This window comes from Gossypium arboreum, chromosome 3 (assembly GCF_025698485.1).
Source record: "Gossypium arboreum isolate Shixiya-1 chromosome 3, ASM2569848v2, whole genome shotgun sequence".
NCBI classification, from domain to species: domain Eukaryota; kingdom Viridiplantae; phylum Streptophyta; class Magnoliopsida; order Malvales; family Malvaceae; genus Gossypium; species Gossypium arboreum.
The window spans coordinates 13022615-13047145 of record NC_069072.1 but is presented as its reverse complement, the minus strand read 5'-3'; positions in this window follow the sequence as shown (position 1 = coordinate 13047145).

Sequence of the window (24531 nt, the reverse complement as noted above, 5' to 3'; positions counted from 1 at the left end):
TAAGATACAATCGTTTGCAAATAATAAGTGAGTAATTACGAGCCCTTACTTACATATTTTTGTTCTCGATACCAAACCATCATCTTTTGCTAGTCGCATAAGGGAGGATAATCCCTCACTACATATTAGAAACAAATACGGACTAAGTAGGTCACCTTGACGAAGTCCACGTTCTGGTCTAAACCTCTTCCTTACCTCTCCGTTAATCACCATCGTATAAGAAAGAGTACTAATGCAACTCATTATGAGTTCTACCCACTGAGCCACAAAACCCATTCTTAGCATCATGCACTGCAGAAAAATCTCATTCAACTCTGGCATATTCTTTGCTCATGTCCAACTTGAGCATAAAATTACCCCTTCTCCCCAATCTTTTCCTCTTGAACGAATGCAATATTTCATAAGCAAGTAACACATTATTCGTAATAAGCCTCCTAGGCATAAAAACACTTTGTGTTGTATCAATACACGCATAAAGAACTTTCTGAAAGCGATTTGCTATGGCATTCAATATAATTTTGTAAAGTACAGTGCATAAGCTAATTGGGCAAAAATGCTTCAAATTAGAAGGTTGAGCAACCTTCGGTATAAGAACGATATGTGTGGTATTTAAGGATTCTAATGGATTACCTCTATTTAGGATACCAAGGCAATTATCACTAACGTCACATCCCACAATATGTCAATACCTTTGGAAAAACATTACTAGAAAGCCATCAACTCATGATGCTTTTAATGAGGCCATCTCTTTTAGCGCCACCCAAATTTCCTCCCCATTGAATTCAGCAATAAGGGCTTGATTCATGTTGTTTGAAATACTCCGGCTTACCCTCGAAAGAATAGGACTTACATCTCCCACCCCTTACGAAGTAAAAAGGATAGAGAAATACTTCTTTGTAATATCAACCATCTTTTCCCTATTTGATTGAATCTGCCCATCATTCATTGGTAACCCCTTATGTAGTTCGCTTGTTCTCTTTGAGTAGTGGATCTGTGGAAGAATGTCATGTTCCCATCCCCGTTCCTAAGCCAGATCACCCTTGCCTTCTGCTTCCAATACAATTTCTCTTTATCAATTTTTAGATTAAGATGAGACTTAGATTCAATTGTCTCCCCTAACACCTCATCATCTCTTTCCCTTTCGTTAAGTTGAGCAATTTTTCAGTAAAGATCTTTTACTGCTACTTCCTATTGCCTTTTCAGATGCTCTGTCCATTTTTTCATTCCTTTGGAAAAGAAATCTAGTTGAATGGGTACCCTTCCTTGGTTGTTTTCACATAGTTGTTGAACTTTCCCTTGGAAAGATTCTTCCAATACCTATCAAGCTAAAATCGATTTTATTTCCTCATTACTCGTTGTTAACAATAAAGGGCAATGATTTGAGAAGGAATGAGGCAAGTGACTAAGTGAAAAGCCTAGAAAATCTAGCCACTATGTCAAGTTTACGATATCACGATCTATCCATTCTTGAATATTATTTTCTTTGAAGTTTCCTTTTTTCCATGTGAACCACGGTTTGATGTACTCCAAATCCTCTATCTGACAATCCAATAAAGCACTCCAAAAATCCTCCACTCTCTTTTCCTCTATTGGCAATCCTCTTTTCTTCTTAAACACTCATTAAAATCTCTATACACTAGCCAAGGCAAACTTTGATCTTGCTCAAGCCTTCTCAAAAGGTTCCAAATTTATTTTTTAAATCATAAATCAGGAGATCCGTAGAATCCAGTAAAACACTATTTTTGCACACTATCAATTTCTTTAATCTCCGCATCGATATGATTCTTTGAATAACTTCTCAATGTGATTGTACTCCCTATTTTCCACTTAATGCTAAGTCCTCACTATGTCCCTTCTACGGTACATCAATGCCACAAAAAAATCCCCCTATCATTTGAGCTTTCTTCATCCAATCTGAAGTCAACTTTGTCTCTATTAGGAAGACAATTTAGGGATTATAAGAATTCAGTACGTGCTAAAGCCTCCTCTTTCCCTACAAGCTCCCCAATCCGTAGACATTCTAACTTAGGATTTTCATTGCTTTCGATTAGCCTACCACATGGCAGCTGTCGATATCCTTTCATTATGTTCCTCCCAAGTTGATGATTTAGAAGCATATGATTCTTGATTAGAATTTCTTGGTCTTTTCTTTCCTTCCATGTTCTCAATGGGCCTGTCCTTTGAATCATGCTCCATTAAGTCCTTCACAATTTCATTTAAACCTTCTGTCTCCTGTCCACCACTACCAGTAGTGTTATCCTCCAAACTGAATCCCAAAGTAACCTAAGATCTCCCCTTATTCGAAAATCCCCCAAACACAAGCCTATCTTCATATTAGAGCAAGAAATCTGCTTTGCATCGTATTCTAGAAATATCCCAATAAAATCCCCAAACTATTTTGTGCTTCCTTTCGAGAACAATCTAGGAGGAAAATCATATATTTGCACCCAAAAATAGGAATATACCAACGAGATCTGTAATGGATCCTCCTCACCTTTTAATCTGTGGAAAAGTAATAGATGATTGTTGAAAGTCCATGGAGCTTCATTAATCACTCAATCAATATCCACCTAACGGTAGAACTTGAATAAATAGTGCTTTCCCCCAAATCTGATATCAGAACCCTTCTAAGCGGGTGCCAAAGATTTGCTATTGCATTTCGCACCGCTTGAAAGTGGACCACACTTGTTATGAGAAAATAGCCCACTAGACAGTACTCGTATAGAGATTTTCCCAATCCCTCCTCCCCATGTAATTCCCAAGCCTCATCTTCCTTGTTGTCAATACGCAAATTCGCTAAATCGTGCTCCATACTAAACTACTTTCAATCTCGTAATGACATAAACCTTACACTACTTTCAATCTCGCGTGACCACATAAACCCTAAAAACTAAAAGAACATATCTCATATGTTAAATGTAAGAAAATCGATGCTCAATATTCTTGTCTATAACATATCTCATATGTGATATTCAATCTCTAAATTAACTGTAATCTTAAAAATGAAAAAAAAAAAACTTCAATCCATTATTTTTCAGTCTCTATGAAATAATTATACCAAAACCTGGGGAACAAAAATAGGAATTAGGTTTCTTAGATTCTCTAAAACGGGCCATGCAGAGAAAATAATTGGGAATTAACTTTGTCACTATGCACAAACCTGGATTATTTGATCATTGAAAGCATAAATTTTTAATAATTGCATGCTTTGATTCAATGTTTCTGCATTAAACTGTATGTATATACTTATAAATATATATCTATTCATCAAAACATATCATTATATTTCATCAAGCATTTAAAACCGTATAAAGTCAATTTAAATTATTTTTATGTGAAAATATGTTTACATTTTAATATATATGTTTTTTTTGTGTGTGTGATCGGAGAGAAGAAAATCAAACTTGTTGAAATCTTGTAGTATTTATTAGACTAATGACAAAGTTGGAGACTATTACTTTTTTTTTTTTTTTTGCTTTCGGCCCAATATGTCATATTAAATGGTTTGTGGAGCATAAACTTATGACCTAAGGCTTACGTAATTATTATATCTTTAATTTTCTTTTGCGAAAATTTACCAATTAAAAAGACTGAATATTATTCGTATTCTTTTTCTTATTTATATATATACAAAATACTTCTGAAAAGTATGCAAGATGAAAAGCAAAATAAAACAAATATATGTATATAAACATGCTTATACATAATAAAGGGATGATGAATGTCGCAAAAGTATTGTACAGAAATAGTACATGTATACAAAGGCAGAAGCATTGAATAAGGTAGTTGCTAAATGTTAATTTGGTTCCATCTTTGAACCATATACCCATGGATCATAATTACCTATTGACTCACACTCAACCATATATATAGTGGAAGAATTGTGTATATATAATTTTTATTCCGCATTTAATTTGCGGACAATGGCTCATAGTCCTAGCCCTAGTCCTAGTCCTAGTCCCAGAGCTGGCATCATCATATTTATGTTTTCGTCAATACCTAATTATGAAGAAAAACAAAATAGAGAAAACAGAAAAAGACTAAGGAAACTCCAAACCCACGTCAAGATAGACAGATAAAGTTATTAATCTGCTTTTTGTTTCAATTTATTAATAAATCCCAAATTAAATAATTGTTTGCTTATTAATTTAAAACTTGTGAAATAAGCAGTTTTGGTTTCAAAAAGTATTGATTAAGGAACAGCAAATAATGACTAGAATCCAGCCAGGGAAATTAGGACTTTGGATGCTCACATTTCTTCTAATTTCCTAACTTCAATTAAATTGTTAATGGTTGGTTAGGTAGAATTTAAATATAAAAGGATACTATAAGATTTAACCAATATATATAATAAATACCCCTATTTTTTTGTAGGTATGGATAGGGAAATTTTTCATACCACAAATTCGGAAAGTTTAAAGTAACAGATAATAGACTACCATCTACATTTCAATAGCATTCAAATTTTTTTTTATTTTTGGTATTTTATATATCCATTTTGAGTTTATGTTTGAGTTGATGATTACATTTTCAAGTACTTGTTGATGAGTTAAATATGAGTTATTGGTCGATTAAATAAGATAAATATTTGAGTAAATTATTACTTGAATTAATAAGTATTAATAAATGTAATATTTGTTTCCAACCAAATACCTTGTCAATAAAAATAAATAAATGTTAAGAGATTTATTAAAATTATAACCAAAAAAGGCGTTAATAAGTAATAAACATTTTAGAGGTGTGGGGGTAAATTGGAAGAAAAATTGATCCTTGACAAAGATATTGTGTGTCTATTTTGAAGTGTTAAATCTCAAACTGTTTGTCTGATTAGACATCCTTTTTCCATGGTTAAATTGCCCCCACAAGCCAAAAAAATTCTGCTAACCAACATTTTTACACATATACCATGGGTATTATTTAATATTAAAAGTAATACTCCATCATCTTTTTTGGAAATGTGACTCCTCTATCATATTACCAAATTATTATTATTTTCATTATTTTGGAAGACAACTACATCAATAGAATTTAAATTTTGGTTATTGGAAATTTAAAAAAATTTAACTCTAAAATATTATAGAGATTTTTATATTAAATGTAAGATTATATTTTGTCTCATTTACTTAAAAGATGAGTAAATTAATTATTGTACATGAAATCAAAAAGTAAATTATTTCTTTTTATTTAAAATTTCATTCATTTCTACTATTAAAACTAACATCGCTTATATAATAATCAAATATTGATACGTGGCATGTTATATATATCTCATTTTGACATATAAATACTAACTTTTAACAATAAAATTAACAATATTCTTAACAAACAAACTAATATACTCTTTAATTTAACATATAAAATTAATTTAATATTTTTTAAAAATAAAAAATAAAAATACAATCCAACTTTTTTTATAAATACTTCCAAGCTTTTGAACTCATAATTCCCTTGGCGTATTAGCTTGACCATTTTCCCACCATCTATTGTCTGACTACAATAATTTTCCTTTATTTGTTCCAAAATCTCACAAGATCAATTTAATTCGAATTAAGAGACTTTAATATAATAATATGTTTTATGTAATAAATAATATTACAAATTAATTTGATATTGAATATTTTCTATAATTATATTTTAATATTGAATGTTTCTTTCCCCAATTTAATAACATGTTAACGTAACAATATTTTGATGTGCAATAAAAAAAACTAAAAATAATTGGAATAAATTTAATATTATTATTACGATATATTTACTTATTTAATTTTTTATTCATAATTTAAATTTAAATTTTATTTTATTTTATAAATATTACATTTGTGTTATCATTAATTTTAAACTATACATTAATATTATTCATAATTAAACATATATTTTAAATACGTAATTTCTACTTACATACATATATGATAAAATTACTAGTAATAATATATTATTATATATATAAAAGCACCAACTTTAAAACTGTAAATAGTGAGCAACATATATGCCCTTAATAATTTTTAATTTAACTATAAAACCGTAACTTTACCTTTGATAATTTTAAAATTAAATATTCAAGCAGAATTTATTTTATTTTATTAAATTAAAACCAATTAATTTTATTAGTTGTATTATTGTTATTAAAATCAAATGCTTCTAATTTTTTCTGTTATTTCTTTATTTCTTTAACTTTAAGTGGGGAATAATATTTTCTCCTTTTATTAATAACATTTTCTATTTTTCTTTTCTTGTTAATGTCAAATAGAAATGCTTCTATTTAATATATTTAATCGTATTCTTTCTCTAAACGTACAATAAATTAATCAGGCATAGGACTTTTTTTTTCCCTTTTTTAATATTTGAATATTTTAAAATTAAATATTTAATTTAATAATTTAAAAATTAAATATTCAAATAGTGTTTATTTCATTTTGTTAAATTGAATATGATTGGTCCCATAATGATACATGCATCCCGAAATTCTAATACCGTGATTTGTCGGTGGCATACTTACGTTTACTCACTTAAATTCAAATTCGATGCATATTTATCAAATTTTATAGGTTTATTTGAGTTTCTTACCATTATTATTTAGCAATAATATTGATATGACCGTTAATAGATGCCACATCCACATCAACGTCGATTACTAACGTAGCAATGCTAATAATTAAAAAAATGAAATAAAATTAAAAAATTATTTAAAATTATTTCTAAAATAAGCACACAACTAGCCAGCACCGATTGTTGACGTGGCAATGTCAATAAGCAAAAAAAAAAGTTCAAAAAATATTTTAAAATTATTTTTAAAATAAGCACACAACGAATCAGGACAAATGGTTGTCCAGAATCATTTGAGTTTGGACACTAATTTAACTATATTCATTCTAGAAATATAAAAACATAAAATTATTAAAAATATATTATTTGACTAATAATTATAAAAACAAATTAGAAAATCATAAAAATTAGAAAAAAATTATAATAAAATTTATTATAAATGAATTAAAAATCATAAAATTTTAAAAATTTTCCTATTTTGATTAAATTATTTGACTAATATAACTTCTGCCAATTGAAAAAGAGAGGCAAAAATATAACTAAAAGATTGTTAATCTTGATTTTATAATATACATTATTGATGTTCGTTTTGTAATTTAAAATATAAAATAATAAATTACTTCTTATAAATTTTATAAAAGTTTACAATTTTAATTCATTTTAAATTTTTAAAATTTAATTTAATAAATTTTTTTATAATTTTTATTTTATAAGTTGAAATAGACATGTTTAGATCACATTGTATGAGATTTCCAAGCTACACATCAATATTTGATCTAAGTCATTTTGTTATGTTAATATACGTGATTAGAGATGGATTTAATTACAATATATGTAACAAAAGTCGCATTGGTGCTATGTTAACATGGTTAATGAACAAGATTGTTTGGAATACCTTTTGGATATGATAGAAAGATTTTGAGCTCATGAGTCATTTGGTTATGTTGATATACGATAATTTTGGATGGATTTAGTTACAATATATGTAACGAAAGTCACATTGATTCTATGTTAACATGGTTATTGGACGAGATTGTTCGGAATACCTTTTGGATATGATAGTAAGATTTTGAGCTTATGAGGTTATATAATGACATGTAATCATAGAGTAATTATTATATATATATGTGATCCAAGTGGGAGATTATTGAGAAAAATATAGACATTACATATATAATAATAATAATTACATGTTATTATTATTATTGTCACACCCCAAAATATACGACGTTAATTGTAATAAATAAACAAGAACATGCTTGATGGTTAATTAGCTTATATCTTCTTTAAAGATCTTAGGTTCAAACCACATTTCTCTTATTTTTTCCCTTTTAAAATATCAATAAATTAGGATGAAAAATCACATTAAAATAATTATTAAATAGAGTAAAAATTAAACAAAAATAGGTAGTTGCTCAAATGGTTAAACACAGTTGTTTCCCCTTCCCTTACCTAAGTTTGAACCACTTCTTATCCAATTCCATACCTTTTATTTCTCTCAGCTGAAAATTTGGGTAAATTACCCTACAACCCATAAAGTTTCAAAACTTAGATATTTAATTTCTTTTCCTAATTACCTTAGAATTTTGATTTCTTTTCTATTTCAACTTGAATTCTCCCTCTTTTCCCTTTAAATCATTCTTTTTTTTTCTCCCCATTTTCTTTTCATCAAATTGGTCATTTCAATGCTAAATTTATTTTTGCTCTCGATATCAAATCAATTCTCGATAAATCGATTCTCTGCCGATTGTTGAATTCACCATTGATAACCTCCGTAATTTCATCAAGTTCGGTAAGTGCATCTCGATCTAAAGTTTAGGACCCCAAATTTCGTAGAATTTCTATTCGATATTGATCTTTCAAATCAATTAGTTGATCTTTCACGGTTCTTGATGAAGCTTTTGTTAATATTGTTGAATCTTGATAAACCTTAGAAAACAAACCTTAACCAATGTACAAATTGTCGAGACCATTTTTAAATCAAGGTTTTGAAAATGGGAATCGACTTTAAAAAAACAAAAGAAAGGAGTCGCCACCAATCTTTTTAGGTGTGATTGGATCACCTTTAAAACATTTGTTTTAAAATCGTCGATTTTGGTCTACGAAATAAAAGAACGGGTTCGGGAGTCGGTTACGTACGAGGAAGGATTAGCACCCCCGTAACGCCCAAGAATTGGTACCTAATTGATTATCAACTGTCTTTAATGTCGAAAATCTGAAAAATCTTAAGATGTAATCCTCTTTAAAGTATTTGAAAATTTTGGGTTCACTTGTATCTCGAAACAACAAAATGCTACATCCAATAAGTTAGGATATATTGTAACACCCCGTACCCGAGACCGTCGCCGGAGTCGGACACAAGGGGTTAACGGGCTTAATCCACTTATTTGCACAGTTCATTTTAAAATTTTCCAGACAGCTGGCTAACTGTGTCACTGTCACCTTAAAAATCATATCTTGAGTTCCACAACTCGAAAATCAGTTTCGTAATTTTTCCCTGAAACTAGACTCATATATGCATCTACAAATTTTTTTCTAGAATTTTTGGTCTGGCCAATTAGTACAGTTTATTAAATAAAGTCTCCCGTGTTACAGGGATCGACTACACTGACCTTTGCGCATTACGACTTGGATATCTCCCTGGACAGGGATTCAATACTGATGCCGTTTGTTTCTACAGAAACTAGACTCGAAAAGGAATCTGTACATATATGGCATGACTTCTAATTATCTCTGGTAAATTTATAATGAATTTCCAAAGTCGGAACAGGGACTCCAGAAGCCGTTCTGGCCCTGTCTCACAAAAACTTAAATATCTCTTAACATACTGTTCATATGATCGTTTCGTTACTTTCCTATGAAAATAGACTCGTCAAGGTTAGTTTACATAATTTATTCACTATTTAATTCCATTCCTACTATTTTTAGTGATTTTTCACATCCACGTCACTGCAGCTGTCAGCATCTGTCTTTAAGGTAGGCTTTACCTATTTCATAGTTTCCATGATTCAACTAGCCCATTTAACATAAATAGCACAAAATATGATCATGATTAACCATCCCAATGGCTAATCGTTTCCAAACATTTCCATACCTCTTAATGAACAACATACAATGATTATAATACCATGCCCAAAGTATACTTAAGCCATTTTCGCATGGCTATCCAAATTTACACAAAACCGAAAGGTACATGACCTACAACAAAAGGGTAGTCCTATACATGCCATTTCAAAGTCCAACCAAAAATATACCGAAAGGAGCTTTGATAGTGTGGGCGACTTCGACTTCAAAATCCCGAGTCCGATAGCTGAAGAACCAAAATCTATAAAACAGAGAATCAAAGAAAACGGAGTAAGCATTTAATGCTTAGTAAGTTTGAGCCATGAATTTAAACACAACCAAAGTATAGCATTCATGTAGCTAACAGATAATTTCATATGCACAAATTCTCAATATCATACTTACTTCACATTACCAACCCTTATATTCATACACAAAGATCAACTTAGCTAAAGGCGGTAGCTCATTTATCAACCGAGCGAATACTTATTTGTAAGAGCTCAACTAATTCAAGCCATACGAAACATGCCTCATTGTTGGGATTTCACAAGCGTATTAACTGAAATTTTTACAGCAAGTTCATTCATCCCGAATCACGTACCTTCGGAGTTTAACCGGATATAGCTACTCATTCAAATACCTTCGGGACATAGCCCGGTTATAGTAGCTCGCACAAATGCCTTCGGGACTTAACCCGGATTTAGTAACTCGCACAAATGCCTTCGGATCTTAGTCCGGATTTAGTAACCCGCACAAATGCCTTCGGATCTTAGTCCGGATATAGTCACTTAGCACAAAGCCTTCGGGACTTAGCCCGGACATCATTCGAAGAACCATGCACACATATATCAATAAATCATGACACATCCATATTTCATTTTCATTACCAAAGCTCAACACAAGACACTTATCATATTTACAATTTCGGCTCAATAGCCACATACAAAGAGCATGATTTTGATTTACTTAAGACATAATCTAATCGAATCATAATTTAAGTTCCATTACTCGAAAACTTACCTCGGATGTTGTCGAACGATTCCGATGGCTATTCGACCACTTTTTCCTTCCCTTTATCGGATTTAGTTCCTCTTTGCTCTTGAGCTTAATTTAACAAATAAATTGATTTAATCATTTGAGCATCGAAAAGAGGAACTCAAGGTACTTAGCCCATATATATTCATTAGACATTAAAGTCACATATGTACGGAATCGTGAATCAAACTCAACACATTAGTTAATATTCTCCTTAGTCAATTTTCTAAGTCAAGAATAAGCCTTCAATATGCTTACCTATGGCCGAACAAACACTTCAACCTATGTACTCATTCATGTGGCCGAATATGCATGTCTATGTTGAGGCCAATTATATACTCAATACCACACACAAATGGCATACATTTTACTAACTAATGCATTACATAGTATAACTCAATACGCATCCATCATTTACTCCATAACCGAAACACCATCATGTGTGAATATATACCTTGATATATTGTATATGTCATACCAATACATCATGTGCAAACATATATATATATATATGTGCAAGGGCCGAATTACTAAGTTGATTATAACCAAACATAATCATAAATCCAAAACACAAATCTTACCTACCATGCAATAAGCATAAATCATACTTATGAATATACCATGGCCGAATACATCACAACACCATACCATTTCAATTTTGGTCATGGTTAAACAAAGAACTTAATGTCTCACTCAAAAATGCTAAAAAGAAAATCCAAGAGTCGTCAATCCACCATCACATGTATCATTAACAAGCTTCACATTTAGCATGCAATGGCATTAACACAAAATCCACTTGGCGAATATCATCCCCATGACATAGCAAAGATTTGAACCATGGGCTAATTAGAACTCAAGCTAGCAACTAAAGACATGTATGAATCTCATGACACAACATCAAACATACCTTAATCTAGATACAAGTATGGCCGAACCTCCTCCTAATTCTCTTCCAAACCAAACATGAAGCAAGAACTCCTCCCATCTTCCTTAGAATTTTCGGCCAAAAGAAATGAAAAAGGATGAACAAATTTTTTTTTTCTCTTTCCTTCACTCACGGCAATAGGGGGGGAGAAACACTCACACACATTCTTTCCTTTTATTTTCCATTTCTTTATTACCCATACTTCTTATTTTATTTTTCCTACCATACATCACTACCATAACATGTTTGTGACATGTTTCCACTCATAGCATGGCCGGCCACTACTAATTAGGGGGGGAAATTTGACATGCAAGTCCCCCCTTTTTATTACATGCACTATTAGATCCTTATAGGTTACCCTATCACATTTCGAAAGTATCACACATAAGTCCTACTAACTGAATTCGCATGCAATCGACTAAATTGAAGCATGAAACTTTCACACATTCATATTTACATATTCTAGACAATAATTATCACATTCAAATATTTTGGTGCCTCAGTTTAGCGGTCCCGAAACCACTTTTCGACTAGGGTCACTTTAGGGCTGTCACAACTCTCCCCCACTTAAGAAATTTTCGTCCCCGAAAATCTTACCGGTAAATAGGTTTGGGTATCGTTCTTTCATAGAGTTCTCGGTCTCTCAAGTGGCTTCTTCCATTCCGTGTTTGAGCCATAACACTTTCACTAGCGGAACCCTTTTGTTTCGCAACTCTTTCACTTCACGTGCTAGGATACGAATCGGTTCTTCTTCATAACTTATATTGGCTTAAATTTCGACCTCTGATGGACTAATTATGTGCGATGGATCAGATCTATAACGTCGAAGCATCGAAACATGAAAGACATCGTGAATCTTTTCAAGTTCAGGGGGCAAAATCAATCGATACGCAACTGGACCGACTCGTTCGGATATTTCATATGGCTCGATGAATCTCGGACTCAATTTGCCCTTACGGCCAAATCTGAGTATCTTTTTCCAAGGCGATACCCTAAGGAACACTTTGTCTCCCACCTGATACTCAATATCTCTTCGTTTTAAATCCGTGTACGACTTCTGACGATCTAATGCTGCCTTCAGACTCTCACGAATTATTTTTACTTTCTGTTCAGCATCTTTAATCAAGTCCACTCAAAATTTTACTTTCACCGAAGTTCGGTCCAAAACAATGGCGCATTTACATTTACGCCCGTATAAAGCCTTGTAAGGTGCCATCTTAATTCTTGATTGAAAACTATTGTTGTGCGAATTCAATCAAAGGTAAATACCGCTCCCATGAACCACTAAATTCAAGGATGCAACATCTCAACATATCCTCAAGTATCCGAATTATCCGCCGGATTGACCATCGGTTTGTGGATGAAAAGCGGTGCTAAAATGCAGCTTGGTGCCCAAAGCTTCTTGCAATTTCTTCCAAAATCGCGAGGTGAATCTCGGATCTCTATCCGACACAATAGAAATCGGTACCCCGTGTAATCTCACAATCTGAGAAACATACAATTCAGCTAGTTTTTCCAATGAAAAATCCGTGCGTACGGGGATAAAGTGAGCCAACTTAGTCAATCTATCAACAACGACCCAAATCGCATCTTTCTTACTTGCCAACACTGGCAGCCCAGATACAAAATCCATCGTTACTCGATCCCATTTCCATTCAGGTATCATGATCGGTTGGAGCAAACCCGTAGGCACTTGATGTTCCGCTTTCACTTGCTAACATATTAAACACTTCGAAACAAAATCGGAAATGTCTAGTTTCATACCATGCCACCAAAACTGACGTCTCAGATCGTTGTACATTTTCGTACTCCCCGGGTGAATTGACATTCGGCTACAATGAGCTTCGTTCAGAATCATCGAAATGAGTTCGAATTTCTTGGAACACACCACCGCTTCGAACCTCAAACAATCGTCGTCATCCATTTGAAACTCGATTCCATATTCAAACACATTCATTTCGTTTTGCAACCAATTCATCATCGACTTTACGGGCTTCACGAATTTGATGAGTCAATAATGGTTTGGCCTTTAATTTCACTACTAACACATTGTCGGGTAGAATGCATAAGTGTACATTCATCGTCAGAAGCAAACAGTGATTTCGCTTAAGGCGTCCGCAACCACATTAGCCTTTTTCGGGTGATAATCAATGACCAGCTCATAATCTTTCAACAACTCGAGCCAACGCCTTTGTTGCAGATTGAAGTCTCTTTGAGTCATCAAATATTTGAGACTTTTGTGATCCGAAAATACATGGCACTTCTCACCAAATAAGTAATGTCGCCATATTTTCAAGGCGAATACGATGGCGACTAATTCGAGATCATGGGTCGGATAATTTTTCTCATGTGGCTTTAATTGTCTCGACGATAGGCCACAACTCGACCTTCTTGCATCAATACGGAACCTAACCCAAGTAGGGAGGCGTCACTATAGATGACAAACTCTTTGCCCGATTCGGCTGCACTAAAATTGAGCTTCATCAAATAAGTTTTCATTGATCAAAACTTTTCGACATTTTTCCGTCCATTCGAACTTAACATCTTTTGAAGTAGCTTCGTCATTGGTGTGGCTATCATCGAGAAACCTTTTACAAACCGTCGGTAGTAACCGCAAGTCCCAAAAAGTCCGAACCTCGTAATATTTCTGAGGCTTCCAGTTAAGTATGGTTGAAATTTTGCTCGGGTCCACTCGAATACCCGTCACGGATACCACATGACCCAAGAAGCTAACCTCTCTTAACCGTAACTCACACTTCGAACTTAGCATATAACCGCTTATCTCATAAAATTTGCAACACTAATCTCGGTGCTCGGCATGTTCGATCTCATCTCTTGAATAGACCAAGATGTCATCAATAAACACAACTACGAACCGGTCCAAATATCGCTCAAGATCCAATTCATCAAATCCATAAATACCGCAGGGCATTAGTGAGCCCAAACGGCATCACTAAGAACTCGTAGTGGCCGATCTCATTCTCGAAAGTAGTTTTGGGTATATCCGAATCTCGAATTCAAGAATGGTAATACCCGATCTCAAATCTATCTTTGAAAACACCGAGGCTCCCTTTAGTTGATCAAACAAATCATCAATACGCTGTAACGGATATTTATTCTTTATCGTCACTTTATTCAAATTGACGATAGTCAATGCACATCCTCATGGTTCCGTCCTTCTTTTCACAAACAATACTGGTGCACCCCAAGGTGAGAAACTTGGTCGAGCGAAACCTCTATCCGTCAACTCTTGCAATCGAGCTTTCAATTCTTTTAACTCGGTTGGTGCCATACGACACTGAGCTATCGAAATTGGCGTAGTCCCAAGTACAAGCTCAATACCAAACTCTACTTCCCGAACAGTGGTAAACCCGGTAATTCTTCGGAAAAACATCCGGTATTCACAAACCACCGCACAGATTCGGTTTCTTTTCCAATTCCTTGTCATCAAGTACATACGCAAGGTATGCTTCACACCCTTTCTTACATATTTCGGGCCAACATTGCGATATTACGGTGGCAACCCTTTAAGTCCGTAGACTCAACTCGGATTATCTCGTTATTTGCGCACCTCAAATCAATAGTCTTGCTTTTGCAATTCACAACCGCATCATGCACGGTCAACCAATCCAAACCAAGAATAACATCAAATTCATCGAACAGCAAAAGCATCAAGTCCGCCGGAAAACAGGAACCTCGAATTACTAGGGGGCATTTCTTACACACTTTGTCAACAAGCACGTAACGACCCAAGGGATTTGACACCCGAATTACGAACTCAGTAGACTCAATAGGTAAAGTCTTACTGGATGCTAAGGTTTCACATATATAAGAATGAGTAGAACCAGGGTCAATCAAAGCAATCACATTAGTATCAAAGAGAGTAAAGGTACCGGTAATAACATCTGGCGAGGAAGCATCCTCGCGTGCGCGTATAGCATAAGTCCTAGCAGGAGCACGAGCCTCAGATCTGGTCGCAGCATCTCTAGATCCTCTCTGACCGCCGCTAGCATTGCCCGTATTCCTAGATGGTCTACCCCGAGCAGTGGTAGCACCCGGTTTCCCACTCTGATTTACATTCTGTTCAGACAATCTCGGGCAATCTTTGATAAAGTGGTCGGCTGACCCGCACTTGTAGCAGGAGTGGTCATGGAACCTACAACTCTCTGAATGCCATTTACCATAATACTGGCATTCTGCTCTGTCTCGACGGTCATTTCCAACACTGGCGATCGAAGTGACTCGTGTGCTCACAGGGGGTCGATCGCGATCTCGTCTAGAAAAGCCCGAAGTGTCCCTAGATCGGCCCAAGCCATCTCTAAATTTCTTCGATGATTGTGGGAAGGGCTTCCAAGACCTCTTACGAAACTCCTTGCTCCCACCTCACTTTTCTTTTCTCCATATCGAGCTCCTCGGCCTTGCAAGCTCGCTCAACAAGTACTACAAATTCTGATTTCCAAGATGCCAACATACGACTTTATATCATCATTTAGTCCATCCTCAAACGTTTACACATTACGGCTTTTGAGGAAATGCATTCTCATGCATCTGGCTAAGCCTCACAAATTTTCGCTCATAGTCGATAACCGACATGGAACCTTGTTTGAGTTCAAGAAATTCCTTCCATTTTGGTCAATGAATCTCGATCGATATACTTCTTTCAAACTCGGTTTGGAAGAACTCCCAAGTTACTTGCTCTCTAGGCACAATAGAAGTCAACGTATTCCACCAATAGTAGGCGGAATCACGTAGCAAGGAGATAGTACACTTTAGGCACTCATCGGTGTGCAAGATAGTTCATCGAAAACCGAATAGTGTTGTCCAACCAAAATTCACTTGCTCAAAGATCATCACTATTCGTAGCCTTAAATTCAGAGCCCGTGTTTTGGATTCTATCAACTGGGGCTTATTTGACCTTATTTGGTCGGCCATCGGAGGCATTGTAGGTGCGGGGTTGTGTTTGTTGGGAATGGAGGTTGTGGAAGCAGTAGATTAGTTCGAATGTATTGGTTGAACCAATCATTCATCACGCTATAGAAAGCTTGTCTAGCTTCATCATTTGGATTACTAGCATTAGGTTGAGAGTCCGCCAATACTGTCCCTTGTGCGGAGCAAAGCGCTACACTCTCAAGATCATCACCTACCGCTTCGGTCGGGATCGGGATCCATTACTATAAATAAACACATTTGCAAATGTCAGAAATCACCACACTATCAAATAATCACATAAAATGGCATGTATAGCTAGACCCAAACGCATTACGGTAGTCCTAGAATCGACTAAACTGAAGCTCTGATACCAATAAAACTGTAACACCCCGTACCCGAGACCGTCGCCGGAGTCGGACACGAGGGGTTAACGGGCTTAATCCACTTATTTGCACAGTTCATTTTAAAATTTTCCAGACAGCTGGCTAACTGTGTCACTGTCACCTTAAAAATCATATCTTGAGTTCCACAACTCGAAAATCAGTTTCGTAATTTTTCCCTGAAACTAGACTCATATATGCATCTACAAATTGTTTTCTAGAATTTTTGGTCTGGCCAATTAGTACAGTTTATTAGTTAAAGTCTCCCGTGTTACAGGGATCGACTACACTGACCTTTGCGCATTACGACTTGGATATCTCCCTGTACAGGGATTCAATACTGATGCCGTTTGTTTCTACAGAAACTAGACTCGAAAAGAAATCTGTACATATATAGAATGACTTCTAATTATCTCTAGTAAATTTATAATGAATTTCCAAAGTCGGAATAGGGACTCCAGAAGCCGTTCTGGCCCTGTCTCACGAAAACTTAAATATCTCTTAACATACTGTTCATATGATCGTTTCGTTACTTTCCTATGAAAATAGACTCGTCAAGGTTAGTTTACATAATTTATTCGCTATTTAATTCCATTCCTACTATTTTTAGTGATTTTTCACATCCACGTTACTGCAGCTGTCAGCATCTGTCTTTAAGGTAGGCTTTACCTATTTCATAGTTTCCATGATTCAACTAGCCCATTTAACATAAATAGCACAAAATATGATCATGATTAACCATCCCAATGGCTAATCGTTTCCAAACATTTCCATACCTCTTAATGAACAACATACAATGATTATAATACCATGCCCAAAGTATACGTAAGCCATTTTCGCATGGCTATCCAAATTTACACAAAACCGAAAGGTACATGACCTACAACAAAAGGGTAGTCCTATACATGCCATTTCAAAGTCCAACCAAAAATATACCGAAAGGAGCTTTGATAGTGTGGGCGACTTCGACTTCAAAATCCCGAGTCCGATAGCTGAAGAACCAAAATCTATAAAACAGAGAATCAAAGAAAACGGAGTAAGCATTTAATGCTTAGTAAGTTTGAGCCATGAATTTAAACACAACCAAAGTATAGCATTCATGTAGCTAACAGATAATTTCATATGCACAAATTCTCAATATCATACTTACTTCACATTACCAACCCTTATATTCATACACAAAGATCAACTTAGCCAAAGGCCGGTAGCTCATTTATCAACTGAACGAATACTTATTTGTAAGAGCTCAACTAATTCAAGCCATACGAAACATGCCTCATTGTTGGGATTTCACAAGCGTATTAACTGAAATTTTTACAGCAAGTTCATTCATTCCCGAATCACGTACCTTCGGAGTTTAACCGGATATAGCTACTCGTTCAAATACCTTCGGGACATAGCCCGATTATAGTAGCTCGCACAAATGCCTTCGGGACTTAACCCGGATTTAGTAGCTCGCACAAATGCCTTTAGATCTTAGTCCGGATTTAGTAACTCGCACAAATGCCTTCGGATCTTAGTCCGGATATAGTCACTTAGCACAAAGCCTTCGGGACTTAGCCCGGACATCATTCGAAGAACCATGCACACATATATCAATAAATCATGACACATCCATATTTCATTTTCATTACCAAAGCTCAACACAAGACACTTATCATATTTACAATTTTGGCTCAATAGCCACATACAAAGAGCATGATTTTGATTTACTTAAGACATAATCTAATCGAATCATAATTTAAGTTCTATTACTCGAAAACTTACCTCGGATGTTGTCGAACGATTCCGATGGCTATTCGACCACTTTTTCCTTCCCTTTATCGGATTTAGTTCCTCTTTGCTCTTGAGCTTAATTTAACAAATAAATTGATTTAATCATTTGAGCATCGAAAAGAGGAACTCAAGGTACTTAGCCCATATATATTCATTAGACATTAAAGTCACATATGTACGGAATCGTTAATCAAACTCAACACATTAGTTAATATTCTCCTTAGCCGAATTTTCTAAGTCAAGAATAAGCCTTCAATATGCTTACCTATGGCCGAACAAACACATCACCCTATGTACTCATTCATGTGGCCGAATATGCATGTCTATGTTGAGGCCAATTATATACTCAATACCACACACAAATGGCATACATTTTACTAACTAATGCATTACATATTATAACTTAATACGCATCCATCATTTACTCCATAACCGAAACACCATCATGTGTGAATATATACCTTGATATATTGTATATGTCATACCAATACATCATGTGCAAACATATATATATATATATATATATATATATATATATATATGTGCAAGGGCCGAATCACTAAGTTGATTATAACCAAACATAATCATAAATCCAAAACACAAATCTTACCTACCATGCAATAAGCATAAATCATACTTATGAATATACCATGGCCGAATACATCACAACACCATACCATTTCAATTTTGGTCATGGTTAAACAAAGAACTTAATGTCTCACTCAAAAATGCTAAAAAGAAAATCCAAGAGTCGTCAATCCACCATCACATGTATCATTAACAAGCTTCACATTTAGCATGCAATGGCATTAACACAAAATCCACCTTGGCCGAATATCATCCCCATGACATAGCAAAGATTTGAACCATGGGCTAATTAGAACTCAAGCTAGCAACTAAAGACATGTATGAATCTCATGACACAACATCAAACATACCTTAATCTAGATACAAGTATGGCCGAACCTCCTCCTAATTCTCTTCCAAACCAAACATGAAGCAAGAACTCCTCCCATCTTCCTTAGAATTTTCCGCCAAAAGAAATGAAAAAGGATGAACAAATTTTTTTTTTCTCTTTCCTTCACTCACTGCAATAGGGGGGGGGAGAAACACTCACACACATTCTTTCCTTTTATTTTCCATTTCTTTATTACCCATACTTCTTATTTTATTTTTCCTACCATACATCACTACCATAACATGTTTGTGACATGTTTCCACTCATAGCATGGCCGGCCACTACTAATTAGGGGGGAAATTTGACATGCAAGTCCCCCCTTTTTATTACATGCACTATTAGATCCTTATAGGTTACCCTATCACATTTCGAAAGTATCACACATAAGTCCTACTAACTGAATTCACATGCAATCGACTAAATCGAAGCTTGAAACTTTCACACATTCATATTTACATATTCTAGACAATAATTATCACATTCAAATATTTTGGTGCCTCGGTTTAGCGGTCCCGAAACCACTTTCCGACTAGGGTCACTTTAGGGCTGTCACATATATCACTTCGCAATTCCAAGACACTACTTTTCCGAACTTTCCAAACACCAAGCATTGCCTTTATATTTTTTTGAAAATTTTGGAGCCTTGTCTTTGATGTGTGGAGAATTGTATTAAATCATAATAATATATTATTGAACTAGGTAGATAAAAATGAATACTACGATATAAAGAATAATACATATAAAGCAAAAAAAATGCAAACAAAGATATATAGCATGTATTGAGAACGAATAAACAAGATATATAAACATATGAGATAATATTTAAATGATGCGTGATATAAAAGCAAACATAATCAAATAATGCATGATATACAAATAGAATAAATGTAATGTCAATATGCATATAATTATAAAAAATTTAACACATACATAATACATACAATACAAAACATATAGAAGAACTAATAAAAAATGATTGATTGCTAACAAAATATACATACAATTAAAAACAAGACATTTCATATCAATAGTATTTAATATATAATATAATAACATAGTAACAAGAATAAAAGAATAATAATTATATAATAATATATTGGTCTGAAAGTATGTAAGAGATTTCATAATATAACAATATTAGTTTAAAATGAAATAATACATGTATAGTAAATAAATAAAAATGAAATGTGTATATAATGCGAGTTAAAAAAATATGATTTAATAATAATAATTTACATTTTTAAAATAATATATATAAAACAATATAATTTGTGATACATGATATACATAACATATATATAAAAAATAAATAAATAATATAAAATGAAACATAATAAAGATTATATAATAAAATATAATAAAAATAATAGATATAATATGAAGTAACATATAAAACAATATATATATATATAAGTAATTAATAAATATAATATATGAAAATATAATAATATATAAAAGAGATGTAAAATAATAATCTAAGAAAAAAATATATAATAAGTAATAATAATATATAATTTAAAATAATACTTATAACAAAATAATTTTATAATATATAATATAAAAGTAAAATTAGAAAAAACAAATAAAATATATATATAGAATAATATAATAAATATAGGACTAAATTTAAAGTTTAACAAAATTATGGGGCAAATTTTGAAAGGAATAAAACTGAATTAAGGACCTATTTAAACGCAGCAGAAAATTAAAGGGACTCATGGGCAAATTACCCTATTCCTAAAGCGGCGTTTCAATCCGTGTTTAAAAGGGTCAGAGACCAAATTGAAACTAAAATAAAATAATGGACAAAAATTAAATTATAATAAACTTAATTTAAAAGGTAAAAAAAAATCGGAAGGACCAAAGGGATAAATATCCCTTTTTCTTAAAACACGCGGACTCTTCGGTTCAGATCGGGTCAGATCACGGGTCCTATATAAGTTAAATTTTATCAAAAAAAAACATTTTTAGCCCTTTCTTTTTTTAAAAAACTTTCAAACGCTCCCCTTTTCTCTCTGGCCTAGCTTAATTCGGCCAAACCCCGACCAGTTACTCAGTCACATGCACTATCGTCATGGTGGTCAAGGCCAAAAGCCCTCCTTTCTCTAGGCGTTCCACAGGTAGCCCCTTTTCTTCCTTATTTTTTGAAATATTTCATGTATATATATATATATATATATATATATATATATATATAAAATATGCTTCGATCATGAAAATGAAAAAGAAGTAAAATTATAAAAAATAAGAATCACCTCTCTTCTAAAAATGCTCTTTATATTCAATATATGTCTGTCCCCCCCTCTTTTTACAATGTTTAGATCCAGGCTTTATAGCCACTGTTAACCAATACAAATTTGGTATACAAATCATCATGTTTCTTGCCTTGTTTTGCTTCTTTCCTTTTTGTTTTTTTTTTTTTTGCGGTAATCGAGCGATTTGAGTCTTTGACCTCTAATTAGTGCACCAATCACAGATCCTGGAATCACGGCGCTAATGGTGTTACTGGAACGGCATGCATCGAAGGGTCGAGACGCTTGGGATGACTCGAAGCTTCCAGAACTTCATTCATGGTTGAAGAGAAGGAGAGCTAGGTTTCTAACCCTATCCAAACTCATTTGGGCTCCCGCTATTTGGGCCTTCGGGTGGGTCTGTTTAAGTTAGGCTGGTCTAGGTAGGGTCAAGTTTTGGCTGCTGGATCTGTTGTATTTGGGCTACGGGACTACTTTAGGGTTTTGGGTAGTGGGTCTGCTGGGTAGTTTTAGGTACTGATTTGGCTATTGGGTTGTAACCGGGTATGGGCTTTTGTAACTTGGACTGTTTAATTTATTTATTTATCTAATTTCTTTTTCTTTATTTAAGCCCGGTCAAATTTGGGTTATTATAGCTGCCCCTCTTTGCTTATTGCTGTGTAAAAGGAATCAAGCAAAGACTCATAGAAAGACCCAAATTTGATCTGTTCTATGATCTTCAATCTACTTCTTATGACTATCCTGCTGATATTTTTAACCTGCTCTCCACAGAGACACCGAATCTACTTCTTCGATTTGTAGAGATGCCAAATCATCTTGAGTTTGTTTGAGAACATTTGAGAGTCCAATCTGCTATGTCCTCGATTTGTTTCTTGTAAACACAAGAATGCCAAACCATCTTGGATCTGTTTGAGAACATTTGAGAGTCATATCTGCAATGTCCTCGATTTGTTCCTTGTAGACACAAGAATACCAAATCATCTTGGATCTGCTTCAGTATAAACATCTGAAGGTTAGATCTGCTATATTTGAGAACGTCTGAGAGTCAAATCTGCTATGTCCTCGATTTGTTTCTTGTAAACACAAGAATACCAAATCATCTTGGATCTGCTTCTGAGATAAACATCTCGAAGGTTAGATCTGTTATATTTGAGAACGCTCGAGAGTCAAATCTGCTATGTCCTCGATTTGTTCCTTGTAAACACAAGAATACCAAATCATCTTGGATCTGCTTCAGTATAAACATCTGAAGGTTAGATCTGCTTCATTTGAGAACGTCTGATAGTCAAATCTGCTATGTCCTCGATTTGTTTCTTGTAAACACAAGAATACCAAATCATCTTGGATCTGCTTCAGCATAAATGTCTGAAGTCTAGATCTGCTGTCTTCAATTTGTTTCCCATAAGCACAAGGATGCCATGTTGAAATCTTTGATCTTCATTGTCCCTTAGAGGACATGACCTGTAAGATGAGTAAGTGCCAATGCCTAATAATTAGGATGCTATGATCGAAGTGAGTCAAATTCTCCTAATTAGACATGTTATAATGCAAAATGTTATGAATATGACCCCTATTTCGAACGTCATCACCCATTACCTCATCGAAGTTTTATCTTTATACTTCTTGATGTATCAATCATACTCTTCTTGTATGCTTTGAATCAACTTAGTCCTATTGTGCCATTCTCCAAATGTTGTGACCCGCTGGATATGTTTACGAAATGATCTTTTCTTAAGATCAATTTAAAATGTCCAACCATCTTTTGGACTGAAGAAGAAATTTCCCCGAGTACATCCGACCCTCAAATATGGAAATTCTTTAAATAATTGTCTTGTTTCAGTTTCTTGTATTATCTAGAAATTTCCAGAGTAATATGCAAAACTTCGTTTGTAAAGATATTTAGTTCATCAATCATTATTTCTATGCAACACACTTTATGAATAATGGGACGAATAAATTGATCCTGAGGATAATTAGATTTGGACAAATTATTGGAAGGAATGCAAAAAGATAAACCTGAGAACATATCTTTATGAAGAAAAAGAATCCAAAAATAGTAAATAGGACAGAAAATCAGATGCCCCAGATATCGCCGCTTGAGCGTCTATACACCAGCTCCATGAAGACTTTCTTGAGTTCAACATGTGTTTAAAAGATCCAAAGTAATTCGTTGACGCCTCGATATGTAACATACTTCACTTCTCGTCGAATCCGGTATAGCAAGGTCATTGCATGACTTTCTAAATTTGAGTCGCCTTTCGGTTTTCAACTCAAAACCCTTTGGTCTCAAGGCGCCTTTATGGGTTTTCACCTTGGCCTCTCCATTTTTTATTTTTCTCTTTATTTTTTCTCTTTTCTTTTTTTTTTCTCTTTTTTTTTTGAAATAGAAGTCCCAAAGTGCCCTTTGCGGGTTTTCACCTTGGCTTCCCTTCTCCTTCAAATAAAGTACTCTTTGACTGAGTCCGAATTCACTGGATCAGATAAATTCTTCCTATCCATTTCTTGTCAAAATCAATGCACCTCCAGAGAAAGCCCTCTTCGTAACATATGGCCCTTCCCAATTCGGCATCCTTTTGCAAGGTTTCCTTTATGAGATTCTTTTGGACGAACCTTCTTTGTCATAAGTCTGTGTCATCCATTCTTGGTACATTTGCTTAGGATGAATACTTT